The 13,780-nt window shown below is 43.8% G+C and overlaps 1 protein-coding gene across 1 annotated transcript in view; it reads left to right on the top strand.

The window, feature by feature from the left end:
- Positions 1 to 8,626: 8,626 nt before the first annotated feature.
- The window catches only part of MRTFB (myocardin related transcription factor B), a 203,500-nt gene continuing 198,346 nt past the window's right edge, over positions 8,627 to 13,780 (top strand). Inside the window, exon 1 of the mRNA XM_017953200.2 lies at positions 8,627 to 8,795. The gene's annotated coding sequence lies outside the window, so the exon portion shown is untranslated. The remainder of the gene's footprint in view (positions 8,796 to 13,780) is intronic.

The following is a 13,780-nucleotide window of genomic DNA, read 5'->3' as shown; positions in this document are numbered from 1 at the left end:
AAATACAACGTGGTCATACTTTGTTTTGTTATGACCATTTAGAGAGGGTTTTGCATGGGGGATGCTGATGCTTCCTTTGTTTTTACCTGGTAGGATTGTTGGGAGGATTACATGAAATGAAGGAGGGGGAGTCATGGTGGCAGTGGTGGTGTAGCCAAGGATTAAGGATTCTACTCTTCTTTTAAAAAATTTTTATTGATACATAATAATCGTACATATGTATGGGGTACATGTGAACTTTTGATGTATAGAATGTGTAATGATCACATCAGGGTATTTAAGGATTCATTACCTTGAACATGTATCATTTATCTGTTCTGGGAACATTTCAAATCTTCTCTTTTAGCTCTTTTGAAATATACAGGCCGGGCAGGTGGCTCACGCCTGTAATCCCAGCACTTTGGGAGGCCGAGGCGAGCGGATCACTTGAGGTCAGGAGTTCGAGACCAACCTGACCAACATGTTGAAACTCCATCTCTACTAAAAATACAAAAAATTAGCCGGGAACGGTGGCTCATGCCTGTAATCCCAGCTATTTGGGAGTATGAGGCAGGGGAATCACTTGAACCCGGGAGGCGGAGGTTGCAGTGAGCTGAGATTGCACCATTGCACTACAACCTGGGCGACAAGAGTAAAACTCTGTCTCAAAAAAAAAAAAGAAAAAAAAAAAGAAATATACAATAAATTGTTGTTAACCACAGTTATCCTGCTGTACTATCAAACACTCAAATTTATTCTTTCTATCTATGCTTGTACCCATTAACCAAGCTCTCTGCATCCCCACTCCAACACTTTGGAAAACCACCATTCTACCCTCTGCCTCCTTAACAGCACTTTTTTAGCTTTCACACGTGAGTAAGAACATACGATATTTGTCTTTCTGTGCCTTACTTATTTCATTTAACATAATGACCTCCAGTTCCATCCATGTTGCTGCAAATGCCAGGATTTCATTCTTGTTTATGGCTGACTGACATACAATGTTGTTTCATTGTAGATATACATTTTTCTTTTTTAGTGATGGGGTCTCACTACATTGCCCAGACTGGTCTCAAACTCCTGGCCTCAAGTGATCCTCCCAGCTTGACCTCCCAAAGCATTGAAATAATGGACACAAACCACTGTGCCCAGCCCTGTGTGTGTGTGTGTGTGTGTGTGTGTGTGTGTATAAATGGATATATATAATATCCATTTATATCATGTCTATATACACATTTACATTTTCTTTATCCATTCATTTGTTAGACAATTAGGTGGAATTCATATCTTGGCTATTGTGAATAGCACTGCGATAAACATTGGATGTAGCCTAAGCAACACAGTGAGACCTTGACTCTACAAAAAATATTTTAAAAAAAAATTAGGCCAGGCACAGTGGCTCACACCTGTAATCCCAGCACTTTGGGAGGCCAAGGTGGGCGGACCATGAGGTCAGGAGTTCAAGACCAGCCTGGCCAACACGGTGAAACCCTGTCTCTACTAAAAATACAAAAATTAGCTGGGCTTGGTGGTGGGCGCCTGTAATCCCAGCTACTCAGGAGGCTGAGGCACTTGAACCCGGGAGGTGGAGGTTGCAGTGAGCCGAGATTGCGCTACTGCACTCCAGCCTGGGCAACAAGAGTGAAACTCCATCTCAAAAAAAAAAAAAAAGAAAAAGAAAGAAGAAGAAGAAGATGAAGAAGGGGGAGGGGGAGAAGGAGGAGGAGGAGGAGAAGGGAGAGAAGAAGAAGAAGTTAACATGGGTACAATATTATTATTATTAACTTATCTATAGACTGTATTCAACTTTCACTAAGTTTTCCCTGTAATGACCTGTTTCTGTCCAGGGTCCCACATTGCATTTAGCCATCAGTTCTCCTTAGTCTCTTCCAGCCTCTGACAATTCTTCAGCCTTTTCCTTGTCTTTTATGACTCTGACACTTTTGAAAAATACTGGAGGGGCGTTTTGTAGGATGTCCCTCCACTTGGGTTTGTCTGATGTTTTCTCATGATTAGACAGGGGTTATGGGTTTGGGGGAAGAAGTGCCCTTCTCTTTGAATCATATCTATCATATCAATATATCAACGTGACTTATTACTAGGGATGTTAACTTCAACCACTTGATTAATGTGGTGTCCTCGCTATAAAGTTACCATTTTTCTTTTTGTCATTAATTAATCTCTCGGGGGAGATACTTCAAGTCTATCTTGTTTCTCCCCAAACATTTGCTCACTTAAACTTTAGCATCCATTCATGGATCTTACCTGTAGCAATTTCTACTGTGGTGTTCTAATGGTGATTTTTTTTATTTCCCTCATTGCTTCTACATTTATTAATTGTTTTGTTTGTTTTGTTTTTGAGACAGAGTCTCACTCTGTCACCCAGGCTAGAGTGCAGTGGTGCAATCTCGGCTCACTGTAACCTCCGCTTCCTGGGTTCAAGTGACTCTCATGCTTCAGCTTCCCAAGAAGCTGGGATTACAGGTGCACACCACCATGCCCTGGTAATTTTTGTATTTTTAGTAGAGACAGGGTTTTGCCATGTTGGCCAGGCTGGTCTTGAACTCCTGACCTCCAGGAATCCCCCAACCTCGGCCTCCCAAAGTGTTGGGATTACAGCTGTGAGTCACCACGCCTGGCCTATTAATTGTAATTCTTCTTAAGGAAAGAGTTCCTTCTTTCCTCCTTTCCTTCCTTGCTTCCTTCCTCTTTTCCTTCCTTCCTTCCTCCTTTTCTTGCTTACTCCTTTTCTTCCTTTCTTTTTTTTTTTTTTTTTTTTTGGAGACAGAGTCTCGCTCTGTAGCCCAGGCTGGAGTGCAGTGGCCAGATCTCAGCTCACTGCAAGCTCCGCCTCCCGGGTTTACGCCATTCTCCTGCCTCAGCCTCCCGAGTAGCTGGGACTACAGGCGCACACCACCTCGCCCGGCTAGTTTTTTTGTATTTTTTAGTAGAGACGGGGTTTTACTGTGTTAGCCAGGATGGTCTCGATCTCCTGACCTCGTGATCCGCCCGACTCGGCCTCCCAAAGTGCTGGGATTACAGGCTTGAGCCACCGCGCCCGGCCTTCTTCCTTTCTTATTATTATGGACTCATGGGTATTTATTCTATGACTTATAATCCAATATTACCATTAGTTTGTTGCTCAGATTGCTCCAACTCTGGCCATCAGGAGCTCTATATCCTTCCAATAAGCCCCCGTTATTTTTTGAGCAATTCTCTATTTTCTGGAACTGCAGGGTATGCTAGGGGCATTTTGTATTTTCTCTGCTCCAGTTCTGGAAGTAATCACTTCTCCAAGGAGCCCTGGTCTCTCTTTTTTTGGAGAATGGTATTTAGAAACCAAGATCTGAGTAGTAGGTGTGCTCACTACTACTGGAAAATCTTTGCTGCTGGGGTCTCTCAGTGTTCAGAGCTTAAGAATATATTATGTATACCGATCCATGCATACATGGATATCTCTATCTATCTGTCTGTCTGTCTGTCTATCTATCTATCTATCCATTCACCCATCTATCCACCTATACCTATCTCTACATATTAAGAAACCTTTAGTTCATACCAATACTGTTGATTTCAATTCATCATCACAGCACTCAGTCTAACATCCCTCTTTTCCCTATTTGTAACTTTGTTTTTTAATTGACAGACTGATGCTTAAATCCTGGTAAGTCATAAAAATATGCTCCCCTCTCACCCTTCCTCTCATCTTTTCTCTTGTGGAAGTGGTTGACATAAGAATGCAACACTGAATGCTAGATATTGCAGACAGAGGCTACAGGAAAGAGAGCCCAGCTGACATCACGGTCCATCCTACTGCAAAAAGCACTAATTACACATTTTATACTTTATCGGCAGTGGGGGTGCAAGAGGGTCGGCTCGGGCTCTGGAATGTGAGCTCATTGTTCCAGCCAAAAAATGAGTCAGTTGAGATGGGAATGCAAATTTATTTGAGCAGTTGTGTGTCAACATAGTTCCGGAAAAGAAAAAAAAAATTGTGTGTGTGCCTGTTTTCTGCTCCAGTCTTCTGGAAAATACTGTCACCCGATGGCCCTCTTGCTTTGGCGACAGTCTTTGTTCCTGGGGGCACCTTACCTCTTGTCTTTTAACCTTCTCATTGATTTCTGTCCCCTTCATCTTCCAACACACATGTTGTTCCCTTTCCTTTTCTTCTGACTTCCCATCTTTATTTTCCTTTTCACAGACCCTGTGAATTTTCACCTCCAAGCAGATCCTAGTGGAAACCATTCATGGCTGGATCATCAGAATCTTTTCAATCCAAAAAGCCAAGTTTACATTTCCCTTTATTTTGTTGTCTGGGACTTGGTTTTTTCCTTAAGTTCCCTGTTCTTGTAATACTTTGGGTGTGGAGGAATTTTCTGTTTTTCCGTCCTTTCATAGCAGTTCAGGGTTGTTCACTATGAAACCCCAAGGAATGCCTCGCTGAAAACCCAAATTTCGCCTACCACACTCTGGATATGTGAAAAATAAGTAAGGAAAGGCGAGATTGGCTCACTCTGATGGCAAATGGAGCACTTGTTATTCAAAACTAAAAAGTCCAACTCTGAGCTCCTCCTGGGAGGAAAGAAAATAAGCGTGTTCCAGGTATTATTCCTTTTAGTGTTATCAACAATTCCAGAGGCCCATGGCCCTGTTTGGGATCCTGCCATTCCCAGAGCCAGGGGTGGGGGCCACCTTCACAGTGACCTGAGCTGACCAGGAATAAACCTAGAATACCCCGGAGCGGGGAGATGTCAAGTCAGTGGGAGGGAGAGCCTACGGAGAACTCGTATTTTCTTAGCCATATCCAGGAAGCCTGGATGGAATGGGCTTGGCAGGCACCAGCTTCCTGGGGAGCCAACTGGGCAGCTCGTCGGGGGTGCCAGGAGTGCAAAATCACCACTGGGGCACTGAACCATCACAAGACAATGAAGAACTCATTTCGTGAATTCCAAGAACACTATCCATTCTCGGAAGGAATATTTAGCAAAAGTCACTCAGGGTTGGCGGGAAGAGAGGGAGGATGTGGTGAGTAATCATAGGAATAACGGTAGCTACAGGGGCGTGCTACGTACTTGTAATAATAAAAAGAAGAAGGCAGCAATAATAGAAATAACGAAGGCAGCTGGAATTTTGTCCAACTCTCCCTTATGAGCCAGGCAATGTGCCGAGTTTGTGGTACACATTAATCTCATTGAATTCTCACAATGACTGTGTGAGGTAGGTACTATCTCAGATGTGTCATTTCACATCTGGGAAAGAGGTCCAGAGGAATGAAATATGGTGCTTGTAGCTGCAGAACTACAAAGTGGCAAAGACTGGATCAGAACTCTCAACTTGCCTTCTTAAATATTCTGTGTGGTCCTACTGAAAGGGCCTTTCTTTAAACTAATACATATTTATTTATTTTTTATTTTTATTTTTATTTTTTGTCTCACTCTGTCTCCCGGGCTGGAGTGCAATGGTGAGATCTCAGCTCACTGCAACCTCTGCCTCCTGGATTCAAGAGATTTTCGTGTCTCAACCTCCCAAGTAGTTGGGATTACAGGTGCCTGCCACCACGCCCAGCTAATTTTTTCTATTTTTAGTACAGACAGGGTTTTGCCATGTTGGCCAGGCTGGTCTTGAACTCCTGGCCTCAAATGATCTGCCTTGGCCTCCCAAAGTGCTGGAATTACAGGCACGAGCCACCACGCCTGGCCTAAACTAATACATATTTAATCCTTTGTATAACTCATTATTGACATAATATTTTTTCCTGTTATTTTTATTTGCCACATAGTAATTGTACATATTTACGGGATACAGATATTTTGATACATACAGACAATGCTCGAATCAGTGTAATGATCAAATCAGGGTATTAGCATATCGGGCACCTCAAACATTTATTATTTCTTTGTGTTGTAAATATTCAAAATCCTCTCTTCTAGCTTTTTGAAAATATACAATAAAGTATGTTAATTATAGTCAGCATACAGTACTACAGAGGCTAGAACTTATTGCTCCCATCTAGCTGTAATTTTGCTAATCCGTTAATCAACCTCTCCCTGCCCCCTCTGCCCGCTACCTGGAAGGGTCTGCCTTGTAAGCTATAGGCTTTGGTTTTGCTGAGCTAAGTATTCAGGTGGTCATGGCTGATATTTTAGTATAAGTGTTAGGATGCTAGTCAGATGACCCAAGGACAGGACGACAAGCTCTGCCCTCCACACAGATGCAATCTAACAACCGAGGCATCCAGTCGGCAGGTGCAAGGCCATTTGCAGGGCCACACTGTGGTAGATGGTCACAGCACATCAAACTGAGTGTTCAAGGATTACGCCTGCAAACCCTGAGTGTTCCAGTGTTTGGAGGCAAGGTTGTGAGAATGGAGGAAAATCATGCATGACAGAAAGACAGGCGTGAGCCAAAACACAGAGGAAATGGCACAGCATGTGCCTAGAAAGAGAAGCTTGGAGTTGGATAGACGATAGGGTTCACGGCGAAGGGGAAGACAAGAGCTAAAGCTGGAGAGACAAGCAGGGGCCTTGTGCGAACCAGTAGGGCCTCGGACTTTAAATATAGAAGGACCTGGGTCTGAATTCCAGTTCACCAATGTGCTCACTGTATGATCATAGGCTACATTTCAGAACCCTTCTCAACTTCAATATTCATATCTGGAAAACAGAGAGACATTTATTTATTTATTTATTTATTTATTTAGAGATGGTGTCTCGCTCTGTCACCCAGGCTGAAGCGCATTGGCACAATCTCAGCTCAATGCAATCTCTGCCTCTTGGGTTCAAGCAGTTCTCAGGCCTCAGCTTCCAGAGTAGGTGGGACTACAGGCGCCTGCCATCACGCCTGGCTAATTTTTGTACTTTTGGTAGAGATGGGGTTTCACCATGTTGGCCAGACTGGTCTCGAACTTCTGACCTTAAGTGATCTGCCCGCCTCGGCCTCCCAAAGTGCTGGGATCACAGGTGTGAGCCACTATGCCTGGCTGAGACACATAATTTTATGATATATATGGTAGGCTGAGAACCTATACACCCGGTCTTGGGTCACACAGTTGATGAATGGATTTGCCAGGAAGCACATCTGTTTTTGTTACAGGTCAAGCTTTATAGTTCATAAAGCTCTCATATATTCTCACTTCATTTTGCAGGTTTCAGGTCTCTTACCCCATCTGAATTGTCATTTTTCTCTCTCAGCACCAGTCTTCTCTAATCTATGTGGCCCTCAAGGGTAGGGACCGCATCCTATCGTACCAACACGAGTGGTCCATGGTAATACAGGGGTCTCAGGCTGGGCAGTGCAACTGGGGCGCTCCAGAAATCTGCAGAGATCTGGGCCTCATCCAAGGTGTGTTGAACCAGAATCTTTAGGACTGCTGCCTGAGGTTTTTCTCTTATCCAGGTGGCGTTTGGAACCACAGCAGAAACATGTTCAAGGGACTCAGTGAGCAAGTGACCAACCTAGATATATCAGGCGGGATAGGCGAATGCATGCTATGACAGCCATCAAACCAAAGTTTGTGTTTTGCTCATTATGTGCCCATGATGGGTTGGCTGAGGGCTCTTCTCAACAGAGCCACTGCCATCCTGGGCATTGCTATTTGCCCTGCCAGAGAGACAGAGTTCTGGCCCAGAAGAGATACGTACTCCCTCCATTCACACTCCTAGGCCAGAGCTACTCAGATCATCTCACCCAAGTGGAACAGGAAGTACAGCCCTGCATGTGCCCAGAAGCTAGGGAGCCTGAAGTCATTGGTGAACAGCACAGATAACTACCAGGTTCTATGAAGCTGGCATCACTGACTTCATTTCACAGTGAGACTTAAGAAGCTTGTTCAAGGCCAGATAGCAAATACGGAGCTGGATTTGAGCTCTTTTTTTTTTTCAGTCTGGCTCAAGGTCATACTTTTTTTTTTTTTTTTTAAATGTAACAAAGCTGGATAGTGCATGGCACTCAACCTAGTGGTTAAAAGCCTGGAATCTGTACTGCCTCCAGACCCTCATCTCTACCACTTACCAGATGTGCAAGCTAGGCAAGTAAAGGAACCACTATACACTCATCAAAGAAAGAGTCAATGGAGGGGGAGGGCCAAGGAAGGATGTGTTTTCTGGAATGAAGTGTTTGGAACCAGGTAGGACTTGCCTGAGTAGGATTGGTAAGGTGGGAGGGAATAGATTTTAAAATTGCACAGAATTTAAGGTGGTTCCTGACATAGCCAGGAAGGATGCATGCTTACTCCCCAGAAATTCCTCCCTTCCTTCCTGTACCAGTGTAAATATTTGGGCTTCAAAGAACAGAGAAGCCAACTAGAGTTGGTTTGACCACATACATTAGCGCAGGGAAAGAGTGGCCAGGGCTTTGTGGGTCTGGGGTCAGTCCAGCAGCTTGGTGATGTCATCAAGGACCCAGATTCTGTTTTGTTTTGTTTTGTTTCTTGAGATAGGGTCTTGCTCTGTCACCCAGGCTGGAGTGCAGTGGCACAATCACAGCCCACTGCAGCCTCAACCTTCCAGACTCAAGCGATCCTCCTGCCTCGGCCTCCTGAGTAGCTGAGGCTACAGGCACATGCCACCACTCCTGGCTAATTTTTATATTTTTATTTTTTGTAGAGATGAGGGTCTCGCTACATTGCCTAGGCTGGCCTTGAACTCCAGGCTTCAAGCAATCCCCGTGCCTTAGCCTTCCAAAGTACTGGGATTACAGGTGTGAGCCACCCACCCAGCCTCCAGGATCTTTTGGTGTGTGTGCCATGCACGCCCTATCTTAGGGTTCATTCCCATCACAGCTGCGGGGAAAGCCATTGGTGGCAACGGAGGTTCCAGGTAAGCAGGGGGAGTGGGCTGGCTTCCTGGGTTCTCCCTTCCAGCAGAGAAAGTTTGCCTCCCCACTATCCCCAGTGAGCCCCTGTCCAAGTCTCACAGGCTCTGATTGGTTTTGGCCTGTAAGGGGTCGACGTCCTTGGATGAAAACGCGAGCTGGTTTAAGTAGAATCGGGAATGCAAGAGAGGATGTTAGGTATCCCACAGAATCACTGGGAGGGCCAGAGAAAAGAACTTGAGGCTAAGCTTCTAGGAAAAATGCCCCAAACCACACTGCAGGCCTGGCCGGATGAACTAACCTCCATCCTGCTCCTGCGCCATGAAGCATCAGTGCCAGGAACCTGCCCTCACTGTAGCCGCCGCTGCCGTCAGCACGGGGCCCACTATGCCACTGGGAGCTCGACCCTGGAACCACTATCCCCAAAGCCGGCTGCTTCTGCCACTAACACTTCAACATTCTCATGGGGTGCCTCCGGGTGACAGAGCCAACATCATACGGCTTGTGTTCTTTGCAAGGAAGGCAGGAGATCTGCATCTCAAAATCTTCTCTGGGGTGCCTGGATTTACAATGTGAGATTTCCTCAAAGACAGATAGGTTACAGATATGACGCTGTCTGCTACATCCTGCCCATCCTTGACCCAGCACTGGGTGCGGCAGAGGTGACAGGATTGAGCTCAGATTGACCAACAGGAACGATGAGTATCTGAGGACCAACCACGTTGCTCACAACACCCTTCTGCTTCTGGTTTGGTTTCTTTCTCTCCACTGCCTCCGTGTGCTCAGGGTGCACATGTGTCTCAAGATATCTTATTCTTTTTTAAAATCACATGTATTATTATATATTATGCCCAAATCACATAACTTATTGTTTTTTAAATTATAGTTTCAGGGGCACATGTGCAGATTGGTTCTATAAATTGCATGTCAACAGGGTTTGGTGTACATATTATGTCATCACCCAGATAATCAGCATGGTATCCAATAGGTAGTTTTTTGATCCTCACTCTCCTCCCCAACTCGACCCTCAAATAAACCCAAGTGTCTGTTGTTTCCTTCTTTGTGTCCACGTCTGCTCAATGTTTAGCTCCCACTTACAAGTTAGAACATGTGGTGTTTGGTTTTCTGTTCCTGCACAAGTTCACTTAGGATAATGGCCTCCAGCTCCATCCAAGGTTCCTGTTGGTCAATCTGAACTCAGTCCTACCACCTTTACTGCACCCAGTGCTAGGTCAAGGATGGGCAGGATGCAGCAAACAGCTGTCTTATCTGTAGCCTATCTGTATTGAGATGTCCATCCTGCAAAGGACGTGATCTTGTTCTTTTTCATGGCTGCATAGTATTCTATGGTGTATATGTACCACATTTTCTTTATCCAGTATACTGTTGATGTGCATTTAGGTTGATTCTATGTCTTTGCTATTGTAAATAGTGCTGCGATGAACATACACATGCATGTGTTTTTATGGCAGAATGCTTTTTATATTCTTTTGGATACATACCTAATAATGGGAATTGCTGGGTCCAATGGTGGTTCTGTTTTAAGTTTATTGAGAAATTGCCAAAGTGCTTTCCACAGTGGCTGAACTAATTTATATTCTCACCAACAGTGAATAAACATTCCCTTTTCTCCACAGCCTCGTCAGCATCTGTTATTTTTTGACTTTTTAATAACAGCCATTCTGACCAGAGTGAGATGGTATCTCACTGTGCTTTTGATTTGCATTTTTCTGATGATTAGTGATGTTGAGCATTTTTTCATATGCTTGTTGGCTGTGTATATGTCTTCTTTTGAAAAGTGTCTGTTCATGTCCATTGCCCACTTTTTAATGGGGTTGTTTTTGGTTGTTAATTTAAGTTCCTTATAGATTTTGAATTAGACCTTTGTAAGATGCTTAGTTTGCAAATATTTTCTCCCATTGTGTGGTTTGTCTGTTTAGTCTGTTGATAGTTTCTTTTGCTGTGCAGAAGTTCTTTAGTTTAATTAGGTCCCATTTGTTGATTTTTATTGCAATTATTTTTGACATCTTCATCATAAAATCTTTGCTGGGGCCTATGTCTAGAATGGTATTTCCTAGGTTTTCTTCAAAAGTTTTTATAGTTTTAGGTTTTACATTTAAGTCTTTAATCCATCTTGAGTTGATTTCTGTACATGGTGTAAGGAAGGGGTCCAGTTTCAGTCTTCTGCATATGGCTAGCCAGTTGTCACGGCACCATTTATTGAAAAAGGAATCCTTTCCCCATTGCTTGTTTTGGTCAACTTTGTCAGAGATCAGATGGTTGTAGACGTGCAGCTTTATTTCTGGGAGCTCTATTCTATTTCATTGGTATATGTGTCTATCTTTGTACCAGAACCATGCTGTTTTGGTTACTGTGGCCTTGTAGTATGATTTGAAGTCAGTAATGTGATGCCTCTGGCTTTGTACTTTTTGCTTAGGATTGCTTTGGCTATTTGGGTTCTTTTTTGGTTCCATATGAATTTTAGAATAGTTTTTTTCTAAGTATGTGCAGAATGTCATTGGTAATTTGATAGGAATAGCATTGATTCTGTAGGTTGCTTTGGGTAGTATGGCCATTTTAACAATTTTGATTCTTCCTGTCCGTGAGCGTGGAATGTTTTTCCATTTGTTTGTGTCATCTCTGATTTCTTTCAGCAGAGTTCTTTTCCCTCCCTGGGTAGCTCTATTCCTAGGTATTTTACTCTTTGTGTGGCTATTGCAAATGTGATTGCATTTTTGATTTGGCACTCAGTTTGGATGCTATTGGTGTATGGAAATGCTACTGATTTTTCTACATTGATTTTGTATCCAGAAACCGTGCTGGAGTTGTTCATCAGATCTAGGAGATTTGGGGCTGAGCCTATGGTTTTCTAGGTATAAAATCATCATGTTATCTACAAACAGGGGTAGTCTGACTTCCTCTTTTCCTATTTGGATGCTTTTAATTTCTTTCTCTTGCCTGATTGCTCGGCTAAGACTTCCAGTACTATGTTGAATAGGAGTGGTGAGAGTGGGCATCCTTGTCTTGTTCTGGTTCTCAAGGGGAATGCTTCCTGCTTTTGCCCACTCAGTAGGATGTTGAAGATGCCTCTTAAAGCCAGGTGTGATGGTGACCTGTTGTCCGAGCTACTCAGGAGGCTGAGGCAGGAGGATCACTTGAGCCCAGGAGTTCAAGGCTGTAGCATGCTATAATCACACCACTGCACTGCAGTGTGCGCAACATAGCAAGACCCCATCCCTAAAAAAATTTTTTTAATGTATTTTAAGGCTCTAGTCCACCCTGCTCGCCCAGCCACCAACACTTAGCACTTACCTACTGTTTGCTAATCTCTGGAATGCTCTCCCCTCTCCTTCCTGCCTAGTTCTCTCTGATGCATCCTTCAGAACACAGTCCAAGCAAGTTATTTCCTACCCTTCCATCCAGCCTTTTTTTTTGTCATTTGCTCTTCTTTTTCATTCTACTTACTACATTGTATTTCAACTTTTATTGGTTTAATTATTTAATTAACATCTCTTTCTTTCTCTAGACCATAAATGCCACAAAAGCATGGACTATACCTGTCTTGCTCATAGTTATTAAAATACTAACTGGCACTTAAGTGCTTAATACATTTTTTATTGAATGAATGTGCATAAAACAAACCCCATTAGAGGACTTTATACAATTCCTCTTGGATCAAAAGACATTTTAATAGTGCTTTTTATGGAAACCATACCTTTTTTTTATTTTTAATTTATTTTTATTTTTATTTATTTATTTTTTTGAGATGGAGTCTCACTCTGTTGCCCAGGCTGGAGTGCAGTCACGCAATCTCGGCTCACTGCAGCCTCTGCCTCCTGGGTTCAAGCGATTCTCCTGCCTCAGCCTCTTGAGTAGCTGGGACTACACATGCATGCCAACACACCCGGCTAATTTTTATATTTTTAGCAGAGACAGGGGTTTCACCATGTTGGTCAGGCTGGTCATGAACTCCTGACCTTGTGATCTGCCCACCTCAGCCTCCCAAAGTGCTGGGATTACAGGCATGAGCCACTGTGCCTTGCCTATTTTTTATTTTTTAAAATCTCTTACTTTTAAGCTCTGTTGGACTTGACGGAAACCATACCTTAAACCTTTAGGGGTGTGCATATGAGAATCATCTCTGTTTGTGTTTTTGTTTTTTATAGAGATGTGGTCTCTCTCTCGCGCCCAGGCTGGAGTGCAGTGGCACGATCATAGCATCCTGCAACCTCCAACTCCCTCTCCCTCCCACCTTGGCCTCACCAGTTGCTAGGACTACAGGCACAAACCACCATGCTTAGCTAATTTTTTAATGTTTAATTTTTTGTAGAGACAGGGTATCATTATGTTGGCCAGGCTGGTCTCAAACTCCTGTCCTCATTCGATCCTCTCTCCTCAGCCTCCCAAAGTGCTGGGATTACAGGAGTGAGCCACCATGCCTGACCAGAAGCCCCGTGGTCTTGTTATGCGTGCCCCTTCCCCGTGAGGGTCACTTCCACAGGGAGCCATTCTCATTGATAGGAAAGTATGGCACATCTTGTGTCAGGACAGAAACCTGAATTTGGCACAGCAAGGCCTGAGGGTAGTGGCAACTTCAGTTCCTATAAAACGTTCCCTCAAATAATCATGATGTCACTTTGGTGTTAACCCCTTTTTTTCTTTCTCTTTTCTTTTTTTTTTTTTTTTTTTTTTTTTGAGACAGTCTTGCTCTGTTGCCCAGGCTGGAGTGCAGTAGTGTGATCTCTGCTCACTGCTAACCTCTGCCTCCCAGGTTCAGGTGATTCTCATGCCTCAGCCTCCAGAGAAGTTGGGGTTACAGGCGTGCACCATCACAACTGGCTAAGTTTTGTAATTTTAGTAGAGACAGAGTTTCACCATGTTGGCCAGGCTGGTCTCGAACTCCTGACCTCAAGTGATTTGCACGCCTCAGCCTCCCAAAGTGCTGGGATTATAGGCATGAGCCATGGTGCCCAGCCTGGTGTTAACTCTT

The sequence above is a fragment of the Papio anubis genome, chromosome 18 (assembly GCF_008728515.1).
Source record: "Papio anubis isolate 15944 chromosome 18, Panubis1.0, whole genome shotgun sequence".
Taxonomy (NCBI): Eukaryota; Metazoa; Chordata; class Mammalia; order Primates; family Cercopithecidae; genus Papio; species Papio anubis.
The sequence above is the reverse complement of the archived record's forward strand: the minus strand, read 5'-3'. Positions and strand labels throughout refer to the sequence as shown.